At 41.8% G+C, this 21,107-nt stretch overlaps 1 protein-coding gene across 1 annotated transcript in view; it reads right to left on the reverse strand.

Annotated features, from left to right (window-relative positions):
• Positions 1-21,107, reverse strand: part of TNC (tenascin C) — a 121,923-nt gene that overhangs the window by 97,835 nt on the left and 2,981 nt on the right. Inside the window, exons 2-3 of the mRNA XM_054848401.1 lie at positions 6,747-6,873; positions 171-243 (exon numbers count right to left, since the gene is read on the reverse strand). The gene's annotated coding sequence lies outside the window, so the exon portion shown is untranslated. The remainder of the gene's footprint in view (positions 1-170; positions 244-6,746; positions 6,874-21,107) is intronic.

The raw sequence follows: 21,107 nt of genomic DNA on the forward strand, positions 1-21,107 counted from the left end.
CAGCCCAGCACTAAAGCCATCCTTCTCAGCACCACCTGGGATTTTAATGCCATTTTAGCACAGATACAGAGTTCCTTAACCAGAGCTGGTACATATCTGCCACCTTAAAGCTCGTGCTGTACAAGGATGCAATTGTTTGCTCCTGTCTGTGTAGCCATTATAAGGCTTACCTTAATCCAGTTTGGAAGCAGATGAGCTGAAACCACATGAAGTCACTCAGAAGAATGTCCATAGGAGGATTTACTGCAAAAAAAGTAAGAGAATGAACTTTAATGGTAGTAGTTATCCCCTGTAGATAAGTCTTGAGTTAGTTTGTTCTCTGCTCTGCCCCAGCAGGAAGGCAGTAACAAATTCCCTTTTCCCTGTGCTGGCTCTGCAGCTGTAGACTAGGTCACACTGCAAAACTACTCTCAGTAAATCCTTATGAAGGCATCAAGCCCTAGCTACACTAAACTTTGATTTTTTTTTTTTTTTAAATTTTTCTTCTCTACACAGCAAATTCCACCCCCTCACACCCTCCCCACAGATCCATGACCTAATTCAGTCTCAAGGAATCCAGTATAAGCACACAGAGAAAAACCAACGAACAGTCTGGAATTACGGCACTGTATCTTTCACACAGGACTTAAGCCATTTCATCCTTGATATGTTATTGTTACTCGCGACAGCTCTCTGCATGTGATTTGTGGCACATGGCAATGACACAGGGCAATGACACAGGGCACGATTGTTGCAAATGTTGTAGCAACAACTTAACAAATTCCTGTTAAGAGAGATCAAGGCAACATGACATTTGCAGAGAGCAGGATTAAATTGCTTTTGTGTGATGCTCCAGAAGGCTTAGGAGTTCTTGACAATTGTTTTGAAGAGAGTGACTTTTTTTTCCCTAGGATCAGATTCTTAAGGAATAAAATGTGTTTTCTACTTGTGTGAAAACCAGTCAGGCAGAAACATCGCTGACATTGCGGAATTCACTATGAAGGAGGAGGCAGAAGTGGGAAGCAGATGCAAACATTTCATGAATCAGGAGGCCAATCCAGACCAGCAAAGTGGGTACATTTGGCTGGTAAAGAAGGGGGAACATCTCCCAGAAATATTCTGCTGACTTGACTTCATGTCTGCTGGTGGAAGTCGTGAAATCTTCAATGGTTTTAAGATAGCTGTGGCAATATCTTGGGCCTTCAGATTTCATGGAGACAATGATGCTCGATAGTGGGACACAAAGCTGATTCTCTGCACCCCCTTCTATTAAAAAAAAAAAATTATCTAATTAAAATCTTTCAGCGTACTGTGTGGCCATTCGATTTCTTGATTTGGAAGACAGAACAGGCTCTGAATGAAAAGGTGTTGTTCATATATATTTTAGGAATCCCTTTCCCACACTACCCACTTGCCTGACAGCTTCCAAGAGCGTAGACTCACAATGTTGCTTGTGAAAGAAGGCAACAGAATTTGGCATCTCAGTACAGCTTCAAAAGCCCCCTTAACTTTGTTTTTCCAGTAAAAACTCCCTTGATATCTAAAGCCCTGTTTCTTCATTTCACAGAATAGTTTATTTGGTTTATGTACTGGGAAGGGCTCTTAACCATGGGCCTCTGCCATCTTTCCACTGATGGGGAACCATCCATCTAAAGCCAGTTCATAGAAAAGAATCAGTCACTGAGTTGACAGAGCAAGTGTGTACATAGCTTATACATTTTAGAAACATAGAATCATAGAATACCAGGTTGGAAGAGACCTCAAGGATCACCTGGTCTAACCTTTCTTGGCAAAAGCTCCGTCTAGACAAAAGCACCGTCTAGACAAGACGGCTCAGCACCCCGTCCAGTTGAATCTTAAAAGTGCCCAATGTTAGGGAAGATTATTATTTATATTAAACAGTAATGGAAGTAAATTCAAATATTTAAAATAAAAATTTTGAACAATGCTATCAAATGAAATAGAATTGCATCTGCTTAAGGAGTTACCCACTCATAAGCGCACTTATACCCTCCGTATTACATGCAAAATGCACCAATTTAAGCTGCTGAAAGAAAATGAGCAAAAGCATGCCAGATTAAACACCAGTGAAAGACAAACAATCTTCCACCTTGGGTCGGTTTTTTTGCTGATCCAGCTGATACACGGTAACACTGCTGAGGCTCTAACTACCAACTTCAGTAATGTTTTACAGCCTCAGCAAGTCATGCCCTGGCATCGGCACTGCTGCCTATGTGTGAAAGGTTGCAGAGGAAAAATGTTACTTTTCAAGTAATAGACAGTTGTTATACTAACAGCCTCTGAAGAAAGAAGCACTAAGAGATAACACTGAGCTGATAGAAAATAGGCATGTCAAATTGGGCCAGTATGTCCTGAATTTTCCACATCCTTCCTCCTCTTTCCATTTGACTCCCCGCTTAAAACCTGACAGTTCTTCTAAGAGTTTTGTGTAAATCAGGCATACTTTATATAAAGATTAATATATTCCTGCAATAATAATATAATAATAAAAAGTAAGAGACTACCAACATAATCGACTGCCTAGTAGATTTGAAGTAAGCAAGTGAAATGTGTCACAGCCAAAACACACTGACAGATATTAAGGCAGAGAAGCAGCACTGTGATCCTTAGACTAGCTGAAAGTTTCAGCAGGATTATTTCCCCTAATAATTTTAATGATTTCTGAATGCACAAATTCTGTTTTATCTACAAGTTGCCTACTAAAATGGTTGTATAGATATCAAGACAAAACAGATTTCCATAGAAGTTATATAGCGTAGCAGTGAAATATCTATACAGCCTTACAGAATTTACCTACATTTTTAAAGTTTAGCTACATATTTAATAGAGTACTCCAAGCACCATGAAACAGTTTATGAACCCTATGGAAAAGATCTTTCTGTTGAACTGTTTTTCCCCCGGAAAGCAAGGAACCTTGTGAGAAAGCACGTCCAAGAGGTCTGTGCCAGACCACCTACCGACCTGTTTAACACATGCCAGGAGCTGCAGGATGCCAAGTGGGCCAGTGGGTTTCTCTGCCCAGATGAACTGTTTGTGTCCCAGCAAGGGCAACAAGTTCAGCCACAAGACAAAGGACCATTTCATTTCTCCTGCTTTCCTGTTCCACTTCTGTGTCTGCCTGTGAGTCTCTGTTGTTAAAAGCAAATGATTAATTGGGCACTAGGGAGCTGTCAGTATTATTTTTTTTTAACCAATGGACTTTTCTCAACTCAGATGCTAAGCACTTTAAGATATGTGATTATTTTTTTTCCTTGAAATTTTATGTTCCTAAGTGCCTGGTTTGTTTTGTTAGGGTTTGGGGGGTGAGGGGTGTCTGGGGGTTTTTTGGGGTTTTTTTTAAGATTCTTTATCAGAATTTGTACTTGACAAAGCATATGAAAAGACAGGGAGCCCTTGCAATGTGTTAATAAGAAGGCTACAGCCAAGTCCAGCTCCCTAACTACAGTATAATCCAAAATAATTCTTTTCACTTCTGTAGAGAAATAGCAAAACTAGGTACCTGCAGCACAACTCAGAGTAAGCGTAGTGCTGCTGCAGTGTGTGCTGGGCAGCTCACACACCAAGGGGCTGCTTTAGCACTGAAAGACCCATAAAATCTGGGCTGTTTGGACACGGCCTCTCCTTGTGGGACAGGTGGGCACAAGCTTCATCCGCATGGAGACCACTTGTTACCAAACTTCTGTGTGCTGCTAAAAGCTAATCAATACCTAGGTCTGCCACATTTACCTTTTCCTCCCCTACGGCCTGGCATAAGGGTCCTTCAAACAAACTCAAGGTCTGAGTATGTGTTACAGTGAAAAAAATCTTTACTGCACACTCCTTCAAACCTGGCTTACTTCATAAGCTGCAAGCTCTTCAGGATAGAAACAGACGCTTCTTGTACACATGGGCTGTGTTTGGAAGTGCCACTAGAATTCATCATCACTAGGGGTAACAGAACCTTTTCAAATGTCACTTTAGCCCTAGGCCAGGAACAGTAAAGTACAAGCAAAAGCACAGAAGTGAAGTTCTCTGCCTACAGAAATCAATGAGAATTTTGTCCTCAACATCACTGGAGCCAGGCTTTCATCCAATGTATTTGTACTTTAGGTTTCCCGTGGTGAATAAATAGAAATGAAAAGCTAAAGTCCTGGCACCAGTGTTATGAGTCAGACAATCAAGCATGTACAGTATGCATTTATTCAGAAGAATCAAGCTTTTAGGGCACTGGTATCTAGATATACAACCATGTGAAATTGTTAAGCCAGACAACATGACTTCTTTAGCAGGAACAACCACCTCCTGCATGTTTTCTTGTGTAGACAGGAAGTCAGCAGGGTTATCGGTCTCAAAAAATTTTTGCAGATACAGAGTTGCTCTGGGAAGCATACGGGGTTGTTCGGTATGCTGGGGAAAGAAGGGTATGAAAAGAGTATTGTCAAAGCGGGGACAGCCCTTGTCAAAAGCTGTGATGTAAACACAACGGTCCATGAAATGAGATTTTGCTATTTTATAACCCAAAGTGGTATTTGGTCCCAAGTGAGAATTTTTCCCCAGAACCCAGCTGAAAAATTGTCTTTTGTAGGTACTTACACCACTACGCTGAGAAGAGTAAAAAGTATTTCCACAACTATTTTTTACAATTGTTAATAATTATCACACTTTATAAACATGTGTTTGTCACATGAGAATTACTGTTCACATTCATTAACTCAGAGTTGTTTGATGCTATGTTGTAATTTTCCATTAGGAACATCTGACTGCAACAAAAAATAATCAAAGACTAAGTGAGGCTAGTATTAAAAATATATCTCAAAATCTTTTATGGTGCTCCTTTTGTTGTTTGGTCTGTCCTTTATCTCTTAACATATTGGAGAAATTACAGCATTGCCATTATGTATAAACATCTGTATTTTTTCTTTTCCTTTTTAAACACACCCGCCACATGATTTTTGTCTGTATGTACTTGCACATATGTCCCAACCATCCCACTTTTGGGTATCCAAAGTCACCGGTCATTTTGGAAAAAAAACTAAAGTGAAAAGACATAAACAACATACAGAGCTAGCACATCTCTAGGATCTGTAAAGCCAGAAACATTCTTCTATGAATTGCCTTTTATAGCTTACACTTGTCTGCTTTGTAAGATGGATGAGGGAGAGATACCATTAGAAACAGGTTATATCGGCAATATACTTCTAATGGCGGGTTTTTTCCCTTTTCTCTCTGTTTTGTGTTTAGTTGTTTGAGTTTGGGGGGGGGGGGGTGTTTGTGTGCTTTGTTTTTAAATAAATCACACATCGAAGGTCTTGTTCTTTGCAAAATTACAGGTCTGTGGCATACAATCCTTCTCACCATGTGTCTTTGAAGATCACCAGTTACCTGGGAGCCACTTCCTTATTCAATGCCCTTCCTCCACGAGGTGCAGCCACAAGAGCCGTTACACACATGCACGACACCCAGCCCAGCTCACAAATACCAAGGGGAGGGCCAGAGGGGCAAGACCTGCCCCAGACTCTTACAGGTGCCACCAGGAAATCCCATGTTCTCCATATGCAGCAGCATGATGTGCTGCTTTAAGAGCCCATAAGGGAGATGAGTCAGAAATCCCAGAGCTTTTCCTTCTTTGGGTCATCCCCACCTCCCTCTCCTTTTCTTCCCCTTCTCTGCAGGGAAGTTGGGTCTGTGGTGCACAGACTTTCCATGTCTGCCATCGCTCATATTCCCTTGTTGTGGTTTCTTAGGAGCATTCCTGAACTGTGAATTCGTTGATTCTTCCCTATCAGAGCAGGGAAGCCAGTCCAAGTGCCTAGTATTCCCCCCTCGATGTGGGGAGACAGAATTCAGCTGGTTTGCATGTGAAGCCTGAACTCCAGAGAATGGCTGAAGCTAGAAGCAGCTGCTGATACTACCACAGCAGGATGCTAACTGCACATTTTCATGTGAAGACATCATCACTTAAGAGCTCTCTGCTAACAATCCCAACAGCTGCTTTTCTGGCTTTGTTGACGCAGATACCCCAGAGTGAGCTATATGGGTGCCCTTTTCCTTCCTTCAGACTCCTTTTAATATTCATTTAATCATGTATACTGTTTTTCTCTTTAATCCAAATGATGATTTCACACAGCTCAGTCAGCTGCACGTATGACTCTTCCAGGGAAAGATACGTATATACATAATTAGGAAGATGTTCCCTGACCAACTCGAGGGCTGAACATCCACTGAACATTGTGGATACCAGGGCGGCTCAGGGACTGGTGATCCACTGACAGGCAATAAGCTTCGGCTCTTGATTCACTTTGGATATCTTGAGATGGTATCCAGCATACAGGCAAGAGTTTGTTCCACCCGTGCTCAGGTCCAGACAGCCACAAGCCCCTTTGAACCTAGCGTGGCAGAGCTTTTGCAGGTACATACTTTTGCCCAGTTAATGAGGTCTACAGAGATGTGGCATGTACTAGTTCAGGCAGAGTGTCCTACATAATCATGTGTCTTTTGGTCAGTTCAGTGCATGTGGTAACAAGCTCACGTCTGCCTGGAAGAAGACCACATAGGCATAATCTTAAATACTCTCTAAAACTGCAGCTCGAGTCCTCATTTTCTTTAAGTTCTCTTGGTAATTTTAAGGTTACTGTTGTTTGTTTTGAAATTGCTATGGTGATTACCTAGGCAGGTGTCTGATTCAGATGATTTATTTTAAAACGATTAGCCCAAGGTAACATTATATTCCCATCTAGAATTAGTAAGTGTTTGTAAATTGTGCTTACCAAGCTTCCAGCTGTACGGTACCTCCTGCACTTCTCACAGACCTCCCAGGGAGGTGCAGCAGCTGCCAAGGCCGTGGGCAGTGGTGGCTGCTCTGATGGAGATGCTGATGCCAAGGCATTGGTGGTTCTATGAGGAGATTTTGGTTAAATGTTAGAAGACTAAGAAAACTCCCCCTCCTCAACAGGGCAGGGGAAGAAAACAAGATGGAAAACATGTGGGCTGAGATAAAGACAGGGAGATGGCTCACTAACTACAGCTGTAGGCAAAACAGACAATTTTTTAAAGAGTAATTTAATGTATTGCCAATTAAGATAGGTCTGGAAAGTGAGAAGCCAATTAAAGCACCTTTCCCCCACCCCCAACCCCTTCTTCACAGGCTCAGTTTCACTCCTGACTCCTCTGCTCGCCCCCCAACCCTGAGCAGTGCAGGGAGATAGGGAATGAAGGGTTATGGTCAGTCCACAACTCCTCTCTGACACTCTTCCCTCCTCACACTTTTCACCTGTTCCAGCGTAGGTCCTCCACAGGCCACAGTTTCTGTCAGAAAATATCCCCCTGCTCCAGCACGGGGCCCTCCAGGGCTGCGGCATGGGTCTCTGCTCTGCTGTGGTCCTCTCCACGGGCTGCAGGGAAATACCTGCTCCCCCTCCTCCTCCACTGACCTGGGTGTTCGCAGGGCTGCTTCCTCACACTTTTTTCCTCACCCTCACTGCCTGGGCAGCATTTTGCCCCTTTTAAAATACATTCTTTTCACAGGCCAAGCTGTGCCCTGCAGTGAAGCAGCTGGAGATGACTGTGTCAGGCATGGGGCAGCCCTGGCCTCTCCTCACAGAGGCCCCTGCAGCCTCCCTACCACCAAAACCTTGCCAGCTACACCCAGTACACACTTCTATAAACTTTATTCAAAATGGGAGGCTTAATTTTTATTTGTTTTTAAACAGATGATTCTTTGCCTCTGAAGCACAACCATTCTATACGACTGGAAATGCCCATAGAGCTTCCTGGTTAAAATGGTAGGAGAACATCCACGCAGACACCCAAGCAGCACATCCAGAGCCTGATCTAGATTTCAGCTAAATTTGGCTTTTGCCAAAGTTTGTAGCCGGCGGCCTCTATTCCACAGAAACACAGACTCCCTGCTCTGATGCAAAGGAAATTAGGACGTGTCGATTCCTGCAAGAGTCTATGGACACCTTACGACATCCCATCCTAAACGGTGATGAATAATGCAGCATTCATCTTCCACATTGAGCAAGACGCAGCGTCGCCAGCTCTCACCCCATCAGCCGGTGAGTCAGCAGCCTGGGATGTCCCTCGCTGCCATTTAGGCAGCACATGCTAACACAAGTTACACTACTATTTAAGGTCATTCCCAGCTTCTGCGTGGCCCTAGGCCAAATCATATTCCCAGGGTTTCAGCCAAGTCCTCCTCTGTAAGACTATCCCCTCAAAAGCGGTACGCAGTCACTTCCTCTACACGTCCCTGGTGCTCTGGGTTGGGGTGGCTTCCTCCTCCTCTGCCACCTCCGCGTGGCGCTCCTGGGGCAGCACAGGACACCTTTGTCCCAGAAACACAGCTGGAGCTTTGCCTCCTGGGCCATGAAGTCAGGGAAATCACTCACAAAGGCAGCTGGGGCTCTAATCAGACCATAAACAGGGAGCTTTGGGCCTTGTTACAAGGTTTCATTTAGCATTTAAACAATTGTTTTCATGTGACTGTGCATCCGGTAATAAGTTTGTGGCACATGGTTTTCCAAATAGCACAATCTCTTGTGCCTCCCTAAATCATGTGGGCTTTCTGAGTAATCCTGCCTGGGCAAATATACTTGCTGTGACCCAGGGATACTGCCCAGAGGCACATGGTTGAGGTTTTCCCTCGAGGTCAGAAAAGAATACCTCACTTCATTGTAATGAAGCACATTTGAAGACCTAGTGAAGACCTTTCCCACCCTTCTTTTAGAAGGGTACAGGTAGATAGAATTTTCATCTCAGCTTTGGTCACATCTTTCTTGCCGAGCATGCTTTGTGTTTGTCATCAGTAATACCCCAATTGCTAATAACAGTATTACAGTGAGAAAAAAACCCAAACGCAACAACAAACACAACCAACAACAACTTGAAATACTTAAAGATGACTATAGGAACAGCGGAAAACTTTACCTAAGAGACATTAACAGCACAGGCTTCAGCTTTGCTTAACCTTCATTTATTAGTCTTCTCCCATATACAGAGAATTCACTCCAGTAATTAAGAGGTCAGAGATTGAAGTACTTGCTAAAGATGTGTATTCAACTTTACCTGTCCCCATACCAGAAATCCTGTGTGATTCAGGTGATGCTTAGCCCTTTCATGCCACTCTTCCTCACCTGGAAAACCCCAACATCAATCCTATCTTACAGGGGTATCACAAAGCAAAACACTTTCAAGACTAGGAGATGCTGCTTTGAGATCAGCTGACCCAATGCAATTTATACCTTGATTTCAGAGCAACAAAAGCAGGCAAACTTCTGAGCAAGCTGAAAAATATCACTTTAGATTCCACTTCTGTCTCATTTACACTGTTTCAATTCCATTTATTTCAACACTTCATTTACCCCTAATCTATTCACCTCTCTAGCTGCAGCTGAGGTGAGAACCTTCACGTTTAGAATAAAAATCTTCAAAGAACAAGGTAAATAAGGATAGGTTCTTGATCCTATGCCCAGACATTTGGGATTAATGAGAAATGCAAACACTTCATTAATTACCCAGTAAAAAAGGAGTGCTCTCATAAGGTTTTGCAGGAAGAAGCCAGTACATCAAACAGATCATTAAGATATTGAAAATGGCTAGGAGGTGGAGTCCAAAGAAAATCCAATGTTTAATACTGGACTGAAAGGTCATGCTTATCTCCAGAACAGTCTCCTAGGATTCACCTGCATTGGTGCTCTCTATCTCACACAAAATCCAGAAGAGGCAGTGCTATCCTCTTCAACTCAAAGTCAACAGCCAAAGCCATTTAAGGTGACAGAGACTTAGGACCAAGACCCAGCTTTGTTGGATTTGGAGCAAGGATGGTAACCCTTGAGTCAAAGCTCCCACAGCAGTCACTAATTACCAGCTGGCAGTCTCTCAGCTTCTCCTCATGAACTTGCTCTGCTTTGTGTCATTAGCTAAATATTTCTTGGAGCAAGGACAGGAAGCTGTTCCCATATTTGTATCATATTCCATATCAAGTGGAGCAATTGAAGTGAGACAGCAACTCACCCCAGATGAGCTGCTAGAGAAGACTGTACGCAAGTCTGAGCCAGGCAGAAGGAGAATTTACTACAGAGTAACGGGACAGAACAGGGAACACTGTCACCTGAAGTTTTTTCCTAGCAGGTCAAAGCACTCTCCAAGTCCAGCATCAGACACACAAGCTAGAGAAAGCAACACCTACACTGTGAAAATTACTAGAGCTTAGCTGTGAAAGAGCTGCCGGCTTCATTAGTATTGTCATGGATGAACATAAATTAGCAGAAATTAAGATTCAGAGATTTGGGGTAAACCAGGGCAAGCTGGCAGCTGAGTGAGAGCACAAAGAATAACTGCAGTGCCTATGCAGTAGATTTACACGCTCAGAGGGACAGCAGGGTACCCAAGGTCCTGTAGCTAGTCTTCCTCTCCTGCCTGGAAATGCAGGCATTGGATGTGCAAAGTCAGCTTTCCAAGTTTACATGATTACATGTGCTGTAAGAATAGAGGAATAATCTATCCTACTTTTAACCTTATCAAGATTCTAAGAAATATCTATCTAGTAGACATTTTTAATTCTTATTTCACATGAGAATCTAAGTGTGAAAAGCACGTCCTTGGTGCCATCCAAGACAGAGCAGGTAAAAAGGGAACAGAAAAGTTCTCCTATCATAAAGCCGCCTTTTTTATGTTGCTCCTTGTAACTAGAAAAGGATAGTGAACTTTCTTTAAGTTTTCGGTCTGGGTGACTTCTCAGAAACAACAAAACAATAATAAAAGCTGGTGTATATCAATATGCTGGCTGGATTTTTATGAGATTTATTTCTTAGTAAGATGTTGATTCATTTGTAAATTAAGAACACAGTTTATTGTGCAATCTCCTTTTACATACCACTCAAACATCAAATACAGAAAATTTAATAGTGGCTTGCTGACCAAGCAGAGCAGATCGTCTAATTTAGAAGAAAGTTGTTTTGTCTAAGGGTTGGAGGGTTTTTTGCCCCAGCATATGACAAGTGGGCTAAGAACATACAAATAAAATACAGACAATATATACTTCAGAAAAATATAAAGCCAAGTTTTGATTTTAATTTAGGACAACTATAAAGAAGTGATTCTTTTTGAACTAGTTATGTTACTCAAATTAGTTCCACTCTCACCAACCACAAATCCTACTCAAAAAAAGAAAGCTGCACAGACTTATGTTTGCTTCCACAGTTAGAGAAAAGATGAGTAACAACTAGATCAGGCACTTTCCCTAGTGTCAGCCACCAATTCCTCTGTCATTGACAGGGCAGCATTATGGTTCAAGTAGCAACAGTGACTTATTCAGAACCTGCTACTGTTTTTTCTCCATCAGTACTGGCTCCGCTCCCTGAGGAACATGCATGGTTGCAAGACTGAGCTGCAACAGAACTAGAAAACTGCTCAAAGATGTGAGATATACCATGAAAGCTTATAATGAGGCATATACGGCTAGCTGCCTTCAGCAGTTAGATGCACTATATACAGTAATTTATAATGTAAAGCACAAGAATCTGCAAATTGTTTAATAGGGATCAGCAAAATGTCTTAAGCAACAGTGAAAACTAGTTGAGTTTCTTGTAAACTTTATTATAGTTGAACTGAAAGGCTGACAGAAAGAAAAATCAGCGTGTGCTGGAGAAAATGTTAGCTCTGCAAAACAGAACAAGTTGCAAAACAAGCCTTATGGAAACCTTAGTGACACTAGAGGCAGCTTCTGGTTGGGAAAATGGATAGCACAGCTCTTTGCAGTGCTTACCACCTGCTCATGCTGTGACAGTCGGTGTAATTAGGCAGAACTAACTACTGGAAGGAATGGAGCAAAGACATGTAGGAAAACATGCATTTCAGGAAACAGAAAGACAAAGTGATCCTTATTGCTCGTAAATTAAATTCTGAGCCCAAGTGGTTTAGCAGCATACACATTAAGCCAGATTTCTGTTCTCACAAAAATGGAAAAAATTACTTTCAGTAAAGTTTTACTTTAAAAGGGCTAGTTATCAAAGTCACTTCTGTGAAGACTGAGCAAAGGCTGTCCCTACCATGACTTGCAGTGCAGCTTTTCAAGTGCCTGGGTCCTGTTTGGAGTTGGTTCATGCCTATACAATGGCTCCATTCGAACTCAGAAAAGCAGAGCTCATCTTTCTAATTCATTGCTGGTATTGTTCAAGAGCTCATAGACCATTTACGTTTATAGCAACTGTAAATAATGCTCTTGTTTTGGTATGAACGGAACAATCCTAAAACTTTTCTCAAATAAGATTTTTTTTTAACCACATATTTTTAGAAGGGATAACATTACTTCATCTTTCCCCATGTTGTCCCATGTGGTTGCTAATCCTTCTCCAAATTTTGGTTTTACACAAGACTGAAATTGCAGGGATGCTCTGGCATGCCTATGCATCATACCCTCTTCTCCTAAATAGAATGTTCCTGGTTATTAAAGCAAAAAAATTCTTGCCATAATCATTCACCCTCATTTCCACTGTTAATCAGTTAGGTACACGCAACTTTCCAGCAAAGGATGCCCACTCCATCTCAATTTTAATTGGATCCACACATTCAAAAAGAGCATCTTTCACCCCAAACCGTGCTTCAGATCTGATGCTTTTCTGACTTCTGGAAGAATCCTGCTCCCTTCTGAGTTGTCTTCTCCTTACAGCCTACATTTTCCTTGTATGCTTGCTTTTTTAAAGCTTGTATTCTAGAAGCAAAATTCTAGGCAGAAAACCTCAACTTATTTTGACTTCCTTTCTGTGAGATACTTGAGAATTTTTCCTATTTCATAACAATGGTGATAAAACCAACAATACTGTTGCAACACTCAAAAGTTATTCTGCAAAATACCTCGACACTTACAAATATTTAAAACAAATCCACCCAATGTTATTCTCTGAATCGTTCTACTCATTTCTAGTGCAGAGCATGGCTTTGGCCTATTCTTCCATATGAGGCACATGAAAATGATTTGCCAGGGCAATACACGTCACTGCAAATTTCTGAGAGTCCTACTCATTTGTAAAGTCAGGCCGACATGAAGATGCTTAACACATTACAGCATCAGGGCTAAAACAAGTCAGTGCCACATCTGCATAGGACAGCAGGCTGCTTATTGCAGTTAGGACATGAATCTCACACAAACTTCTCTGGGAGTGCAAGTGGGATGTTGGAAGGACGGTAACTCACATCTGCCATCCACTTTTAAAGAATAATCCAAGGCAATTCCAATACAGATGAAAATTAAGCACAAAATCTTGCATTCCAGTAACTAAATCAGAGTAAAAATGATGATGACTACCACTGCAGTCAGTGTAGTGGATGTCAGACTGTGTTATCAAGACACTGATTCAGGCAACAGGGCAGTAGTCACCACATTCAAAATATCTCACATGCTCACACATGCTCTGCAGCACGTTCTGGAATTTGCAGCAACATCAGAACATTTCATTACAAAAGCTGATTGGAAAAAAAATAAAATTCCATTTTATAAAACAAGTAAAGCTTCAAAGGGATTTTTTTCATGCCACATCAAGATGAAATCAAAACATTTTCATTCTATTCAGAAAACGAAACATAAACCCCAAGAAATAGCTAAGAAATTAGTGTCCATTGCACTCCCAAGAATTGTGCTGAAGCAGGTTCAAGTTACTGCTCAAAGTATCACATCTCAGGAAAGCATCTTAATCAGCAGGACAGCAAGTCTTTCCTATCCAAACTGCCCCACTTTTAGACAAGTAATTAAACACAGGTTTTGATAACCTGGTCACCCTCCTGAATCAGACTGAGTTACCACAATACACCTCTGCAAAAAGAGGATAACTTGAATCTGACTTCATCCACTTAGCCACCAGCCAGCCCGAGACACTTCCCTTCCTCTGACTTTCACCACCAATTCCAGTTAGAGAGAGAGAACTCTTCCAGATAAGTTTAATCAAAACCACTCCACTTCCAAGAACAGCTTTGGAAATCTACTGGCACCAAGTTTTTAAAAAATTCCCAATCATCCATTCAGCCTTTTTCTGCTAGTAAAATGATTCTCTGCATGAAGTTGAGCATGCAGCTTGTTAGAGAAGTCCTGACAGTGTTTGCAGCTTGACTCCAAGAAACTGAGCACTGGCGTTTCCTGCAGACACCACCAGCAGTGGATGACAGGGAATTTTTGATGGTGTTGCTGCCAATAGGAAGAAACTGTTAAGTAAAACAAACCACTTGGAAAATCCCATTTCAGGAGGCCAAAGAACTGTGGCCGTTTTTACATCTGAAGATTAATAGAAGCCCTGTTTTTCTTATGATTTCCCTTTTTTTGCTTTGGGGTTTTTTTGTTTGTTTGGGGGTGGTTTGTTTTAGGGTTTTTTTGTTTGTTTTTAAAACACCTTTATAAGAATCAAGAACCAGCTACTGGAATACAGCTCCTCTTTCCTCTGAAGGTCTTCAGTGTGTGCCTGTAGGAAGTGCAATCATCACACCAGCAATGCAGATCAGACTGTCCAGCAAACCCCACCACTTGGAGAAACCTAGTTTCAAGAGGCCAAAAAGTAATTGTTGCAAGCTTCACATCTGAAGACTATCAAGCTGCTTTTATTATGATTTCAGGTTTATTTTATTCTAGTGTCTTTAAAAGACCCAAGCCTCATTTGTCAAGTAATAAGTATATAAAAATGGATTAAAGTCTTTGTGAAACAGTTCACTGCCAAAATAAAGACATCAACAAGCAATCAAAAGCCATTTGTACAGCATCTTCTCCTGGGAATTTTGTGTTCTTAATTGCCATTTTACACTGATCATTATTTTTCTTCACTAGCAGGGAAGAAAATAAGAATCTCATCTTGTACTCAAGAACAAAGTTGACCTGAATGTCTCAACCAGCTACAAGCTCCGACACAGAATGCAATCAGATATGTTTCATTTTCTTACTTTCCATTAAAAGAGGTAACTTGAAAGCACAGTATTTTTCACTCCCTGGATTTAGAGTGTCTCCCAGGGAAGTCTGCTATCCAAACATTTTGATTTGTAAACAAACAAGTTTAGACCATAGTTGTTTGCACTATAGTAGAAGAAATGAATGCTTCAATGCACAGTCATCTGCCACAAAACAAACTGCTAAAAATATAAACAGATCCATATTCAGCCTTTGGGCTTCACCAGATAAACAACAAGAGCAAGGGAACTCAGCAAGACTAAGTTCTCTGCCATTAATACTTCTGTCAGCAAACACTTGTAAGCACAGACATTACGGGAGAAGGTTCACGTTGCAGGCTTTGATCCTTATCTCAACAAGAACTGCTAAGCCCTACCGAGGTGCCTTTAAGAAATAACTTATGTAGAAGATCCACTGCTTTAGTGGCAGACACAAAAGTTGCAAAATAACCTGGCAGATGGTAAAGCATTATCTCTTTCCAAATCTCATGCATCACTACCGCTGCTGGTTTTCTGCTACTTCTTTTAAAGACAGCCTGCAGTGACAGTCAAAAGCACAATTTTGCTTGGCCAGCTGTGCACCATGCTCAGACATTCCCCTGGGAAAACCACAAACTTGTTGCCTTTCTAAAGGCTTTACTGACCTTTCTCAAAAGGCCATGGCAGCTACTTTTTGAAGGCTTGTGAGGAAAAGAGAGGAATGCAATCACCACATAGTATTTTTCTTGTTATTCCTCAACTATTTCCCTACTACTGTTAACCAAGGACTCCAGGGAACAGGCTCTGAAGCAGGCAATATTGCAGGGGTTGACTGATTTCAGGACGACAGGTTGTAGCTCTGGGTTTGGGTGGGGATGAATCAGAGGAGCAGAGAAGACAGGAACTGGCATCATCTTCAGCATTGTCTCCTCTTCAGCTGATTGTTTACCATGAGAAAGCAGCAACCAATCCAGGCATGCAAGGGCAGCTTTCGAGGAAAGCAGCTCTTAACCTACAGCTCACTTGCCCTCTGTGCAGACAGGCAAGAAACCACAACTTTCCTGCTAAACCCAAAAATCTAAGTGTTAAATAGAAGACTTTTTTCCTAAAAAAGCTCAGGGGGTAATTAACTGTCTTTTACCTCCTTGTGACAGATGGTGAAACCCTTTAGTTGTCTGGTTTTCAGTTTGCTCCGTAACTATGTTTGGTGGAAAAGCCACAGCAGCTCCCCAATTTGGTTTGTCCTGCCTGCTGTGTTTGGGTTAAAACTCTACAAAGAGCTAACAAATCCAGCCAGGGACACCAGGGTTTCACTGTCACCTGCTTTCCAGAGCAATGGCCTGAAACTCAGGAACCAGTGGGCTTCTCTTCAGCTTTGCCGTGCCATGACGGCTTTTTGCTACAATTACCTTCTCCGCAAATGTGTTTAGGCTTTCCTACTCTTTATCACATCTGGATGTTAAGCAATTCCCCCTCGCTTAAGGAAAAACTAGTCAGGAGTTTCTGGACATGCTCAGCATTGTTGTACTTGTAATTAGTTTGCACACCATGCACAATTTCAACCGTGACGTTACTTTTCCAAGGAACACTCTGAGGTGTTTGCTTTAACAACACTAATCCCTGCAAAAGCTATCAACTATCTGCAGTGATCCTGCTCCCTCCTGAAATATTTTTTTCTGTTAAAGACATTACTGTCTCGCAGGAAATCATTACCTACCATGCATACACTACCTACCTCATACCTTTTGGTCACATTGCTATCAAAACTGAAACTCAAAATTATGCCTAAACTGGGATGATCATTATCTATTTATATAGGCACGGTACCCTATTCACGGACTGACCACACAGAGACACCCCCTTTGAGTTAGACTGGAAAATGCAAACACACTAGAACTGCCTTGTTTCTTTTAAAAATAGCATTGAATAAAGGACTCCTTCATTTCAGGCAACTACCTAGGAAATTGGAGCATTTTGTGACCATTCCTTTGGATTACCTGCTAACATCTCCATTTCATTCAGAAAGCTGCCTTCGATTTTCACAGTAGGGAATGAAATTCCCCCTGTCCCAGCAGGAAAAGAAATAGTGGTATCCAAAGAATAACCAAAGGAAGCCACAAGGAAGCCTGCAAGCACGTAGGGAACCCTGTACAGCATCGCAGCAGCGTTTCACATACATTCCCTGTGCAGCCAGTCTTTACCAATACTGAGAGTTTTACTCCTCCTCCTTACCTATGTGGCTTTTTGGCAGAGAAGTGGTGGAAAACATATTTGGAGCAAGATGCAGCTCCATGTCAATGAAAGTACCACATTCTGTAAATGACTCAATTATGTTTCCTACACAGAACAAGGTAGAGGAGATTCTAAAAACCAGACTAAACTGCAGAGATGGATCCAAAACCTTTCTATGAATATTCATTCATCCAGATGTGTAAACATTATTTGTCATATGTACTTGTCAGTACATGCCAACCTTACCATTTTTCTAAGAAATAAGATGGCAGATCACGCAGGTTTTTGCTTTCAACCATTTGCCCAGAATTTCACAGATATACCACAGAAATGGGACATGCAAGTGCTTTACCAACCTTACAATATACGTGTAGCAAACTCTGTTTAAAAATCTGGCCTTACAGGTGAACTAGATCATATCCACGTGGACTGAAGCAGTTCCCTTACTCATACTCTCAGTGGGTCAGACATGTAGCAACTGTTTTAACAGGGGACAGAGCATAAGTTACTAAGCCTTGCCTTTCTGTTGATGTGGATCTGAACTGGATCATGTCAGGCTTTCTTGGAGCAGAAGAGCAAATAAAGTCTGCCTGCACTGCATTGCAAACATGCCCTTGACTCCACACCACTTGTAGAGAATCTCTTCACTCTTTACTGTTTAGGCTATGACAAGCTATTATTCCTTTGTAAAGGAGAAAGATTCTCAGGTGTAATGGAAGGCAAGACAGAGAGAGAGGAGGAAGAAAGACTGCAGCAAAGACAGGGAGGAAACAGAAGAGACAGAAGCTTTACTGAGAAGTAAAATATATGAGACTGAGATCTGGGTCTGATGCAAGGCTGCATAAGAGCACACTTAGTCTGAAAATGTAACTGGAGAGTTACCTACTGGAGGCATAGGTAGGGCCTGATTCTAGATGGTGGCATCTTAATGGACAGGCTGGCACCTTGAGGGGACATGTGGCAAAGGCTCGGGTAACCAAGCAGACACAGAGGGTGTCTGGAGTGTCTTTTAGGGAAGAGGAAACATTCTGGACCATAGAGGGGAAAAAGGAGAAATTCAGACATGAGAGCTGAGGTGTTATAAACAGATGATAGTAAGGCAGCGTAGCAGAGTCTTGAGAGGTAGAGTCACCATTGCTCTCTGAAAGACAGAAGTGAAATGATTCAAGAGGCGAGACACAGAGATAGCATAAAGGCCAGCAGCAAATCTTTACTCTTAAGTCTGTTCTTTGGTAATTTACACATGAAAAAGGCTCAAAGGGAAAAAGCAGGGCAATGTAAAGTGGGATGCTGCATTACCCTTTTAGCATTTCCATTCACCTTTCTTTCTTCTGGTGTGTTGGTAGGACTGGGCTTCAGGAGAGCTAGCCCTCTTCTCCTTACAAGATTGCAACTCCCGTCAATATCTAACTGCACCACACATCTGGCAAACAAATGTAAACTTTTGTGGATAAATCACTTTGATGCCAACACCAGTAACTAACTTGTAATTTAAAACCCTCCATCCCACCCACTGCAACATAAGCCAATCCACAAAGTTATGCCAGTTCTTGAAGATACCACAGTCCAAAGTAGTCTGAGGTGATACAGAGAGGATAAACCAGATTCTTTAAAAGTCTACACCAGAGAAGCCACACTGCAAACAGCTGCCCCACCTTCATTAAATACAAAACCAAAGACTGTTTCTGCCACCTTGCTGTCTCTGCAAATGTTTCACTAATAAAATGTCTTCCCAAAACAGTGTTGATCTCAGCTGAAATGTATTTACCTATTTTCCCCTAGCTATACAGAATTAGAGCACACCAGAGAAGCATCACCTCACTTCTCAGCTCAAGAAGGACAAGTCCCCTTTTCAATCTCCTCTATCAATTAAAAAAAAAAAAAAAAAAAAAATCAATCTCCACTAAATAGAAAAACAGTAAAGCTCATAAATCCCTGTCCCTACAGTTTCCAGGAGACAGAACAGGAATTGGAAAAGAAAATGTTTTCTATTAAAAAAATCACAAGTTAACAACATTAATTATTGCATTGCAACATCAATGGCTCATTGATTAAAAGAAGCATTTGTTGTCATGCAGAACACATTTAACATCCTTTGTATCTATCACTGTGAAACAATGAAAAAAAACCTTAATGGTCAAAGTCTCATTACCTCCCTGATTTTAGGGCTCTCTCCCCCCTCTCATGGTCATGTCATTTGTGCCTTTTTTCCATCTCCCTTCTTTGCACCTTAGGGCAGCCATCTAACTTCTGTCAGCTTTGTAGCTTTAAATCAGAAATTTTGGATTCTGATAGGAACAAGGAGATACATATCCAGTAATGACTATGAGACACTGTGTTCAATAACAAAAGAGTCAAAAGGCAGCCCTTCCTGTGAGACAGATATAATTTATCTCATTTTGAGGAAAGAGAGGCACACAAAGGTTAGATGTCTTGCCCAGGGCTTCAATGCGTCATTCTAAAGTCAGAGGTTGGAGCAGGGAGCCCCGAGTTCTTGATCCTTTGCTCTAATCATTTCACTACTTTTCCTCTTCAGTATTTATTTCCTCTTTCATGACTGATGACTCAGCTAGTGTCTAAGGAGGGCATTATATACAACTTCATGATGAGAGGCTAATTCCTCCTTAACACACGCTGTTGGGTATAACATGACCCAATGTTACTGAGATAATCAGTCCATTGTCTCAGCATGTTAATTGAGACAAATAGTGTAATGAGTCATGTTGAGGTGTCTGCTTCAGTGTTTCCTCTTTGTTTTCTGCCCCTGAGATTAATGCCTTCGTTTCTTGGAGGTGACTGCTGATGTTCCTCCTCTCTTAGCACTACTGCTGGGATACTGTGTGTGCTTGTGCTATCTCATTTGCAAACTATTCTGCTTATTCAGATTTGCTATTTTCAGAGTCTTTGGAGAATTCTTTTTCCATGCCAACTGTTTTTGAGGTTAAAAGCAAATGAGAAGAATGGAATCAAAACAGCAACTCCCCTTCCACCCCCTTCTGTACACTCAAAAATGTGAACCCATCATTTATAAGCTTCACCATTTGGGATTATGGTTAAATGATTTTATCAGCCAAACATTAGTCAGCTGTTAATCAGGGGATTTCTGTCTGAGCTTTCAATATGGGAGCCAGGGACCTTCACTCACAGGGCCACGGATGGACGAACAGAGGGCAAACAGTGGGACCCAATTTCTTTACAGCACGGCCTAGTATTTGGTATTTGCCATATTTGTGTTTTCACCTTTGGAGGGGAGTCAGTTCCACATAACCAGCTGCTTGAAGAAACACCATCTAAGTCATTCCTCCAGATAGCAAACCCACAGCTTCCAGAGCTGAAAACATGGGCTGTTAAAACTTGAGCCTAAGCCAAGATTGTGACACTTCCTCACTAATGGATAGCTGAAACTTCGGATCCACTACTTACTTTCCTCTTTTAATCCCAGTAGGTTGCATTCAAAGCAAATGAAAAGGATTTCCTTTGACCTCTCTAGCTGTATCTTATCTGAGACTTGTTTCTCCCCAGCTGGTAAAGAACAGCACAGCCAAGGCAGTCAAGAGGCACTGTGACTCGTAGCCATACACACAGGACCAGCGGTCACCTTTGCTTGCATTCGTGGATGGCTCATCTGAACACTCTTTGCAAGCAGCCACATGCTTCTGCCTGTATTTGAGGCTGGCTAGACACGAGCCTACATCAGGCTAATAATCATAAGGACCTTTTTACAGGTCTCTGAAAGCCCTAGGCTTGTTGCCACATCAGCATGGCTGCACAGCTTCTAGACAGAGGCCAATTCATACACAGGTGGCTTCAGCGGGCACTAAAATACACACACAAAACCATAGAGCCAGGCTCTGCATTTTTTCAGAACAATCTATTTCTTCATTTCAAAAACTCACCAAGGGGGAGAAAGGAAATAGCCCTTATATAGATCCCTGCAATTTTTCTCTTTTAGGGCTATATAATCCCACGTATCATTTGAGATTACTCAGCAG

The sequence above is a fragment of the Grus americana genome, chromosome 20, assembly GCF_028858705.1.
Source record: "Grus americana isolate bGruAme1 chromosome 20, bGruAme1.mat, whole genome shotgun sequence".
Lineage (NCBI taxonomy): Eukaryota > Metazoa > Chordata > Aves > Gruiformes > Gruidae > Grus > Grus americana.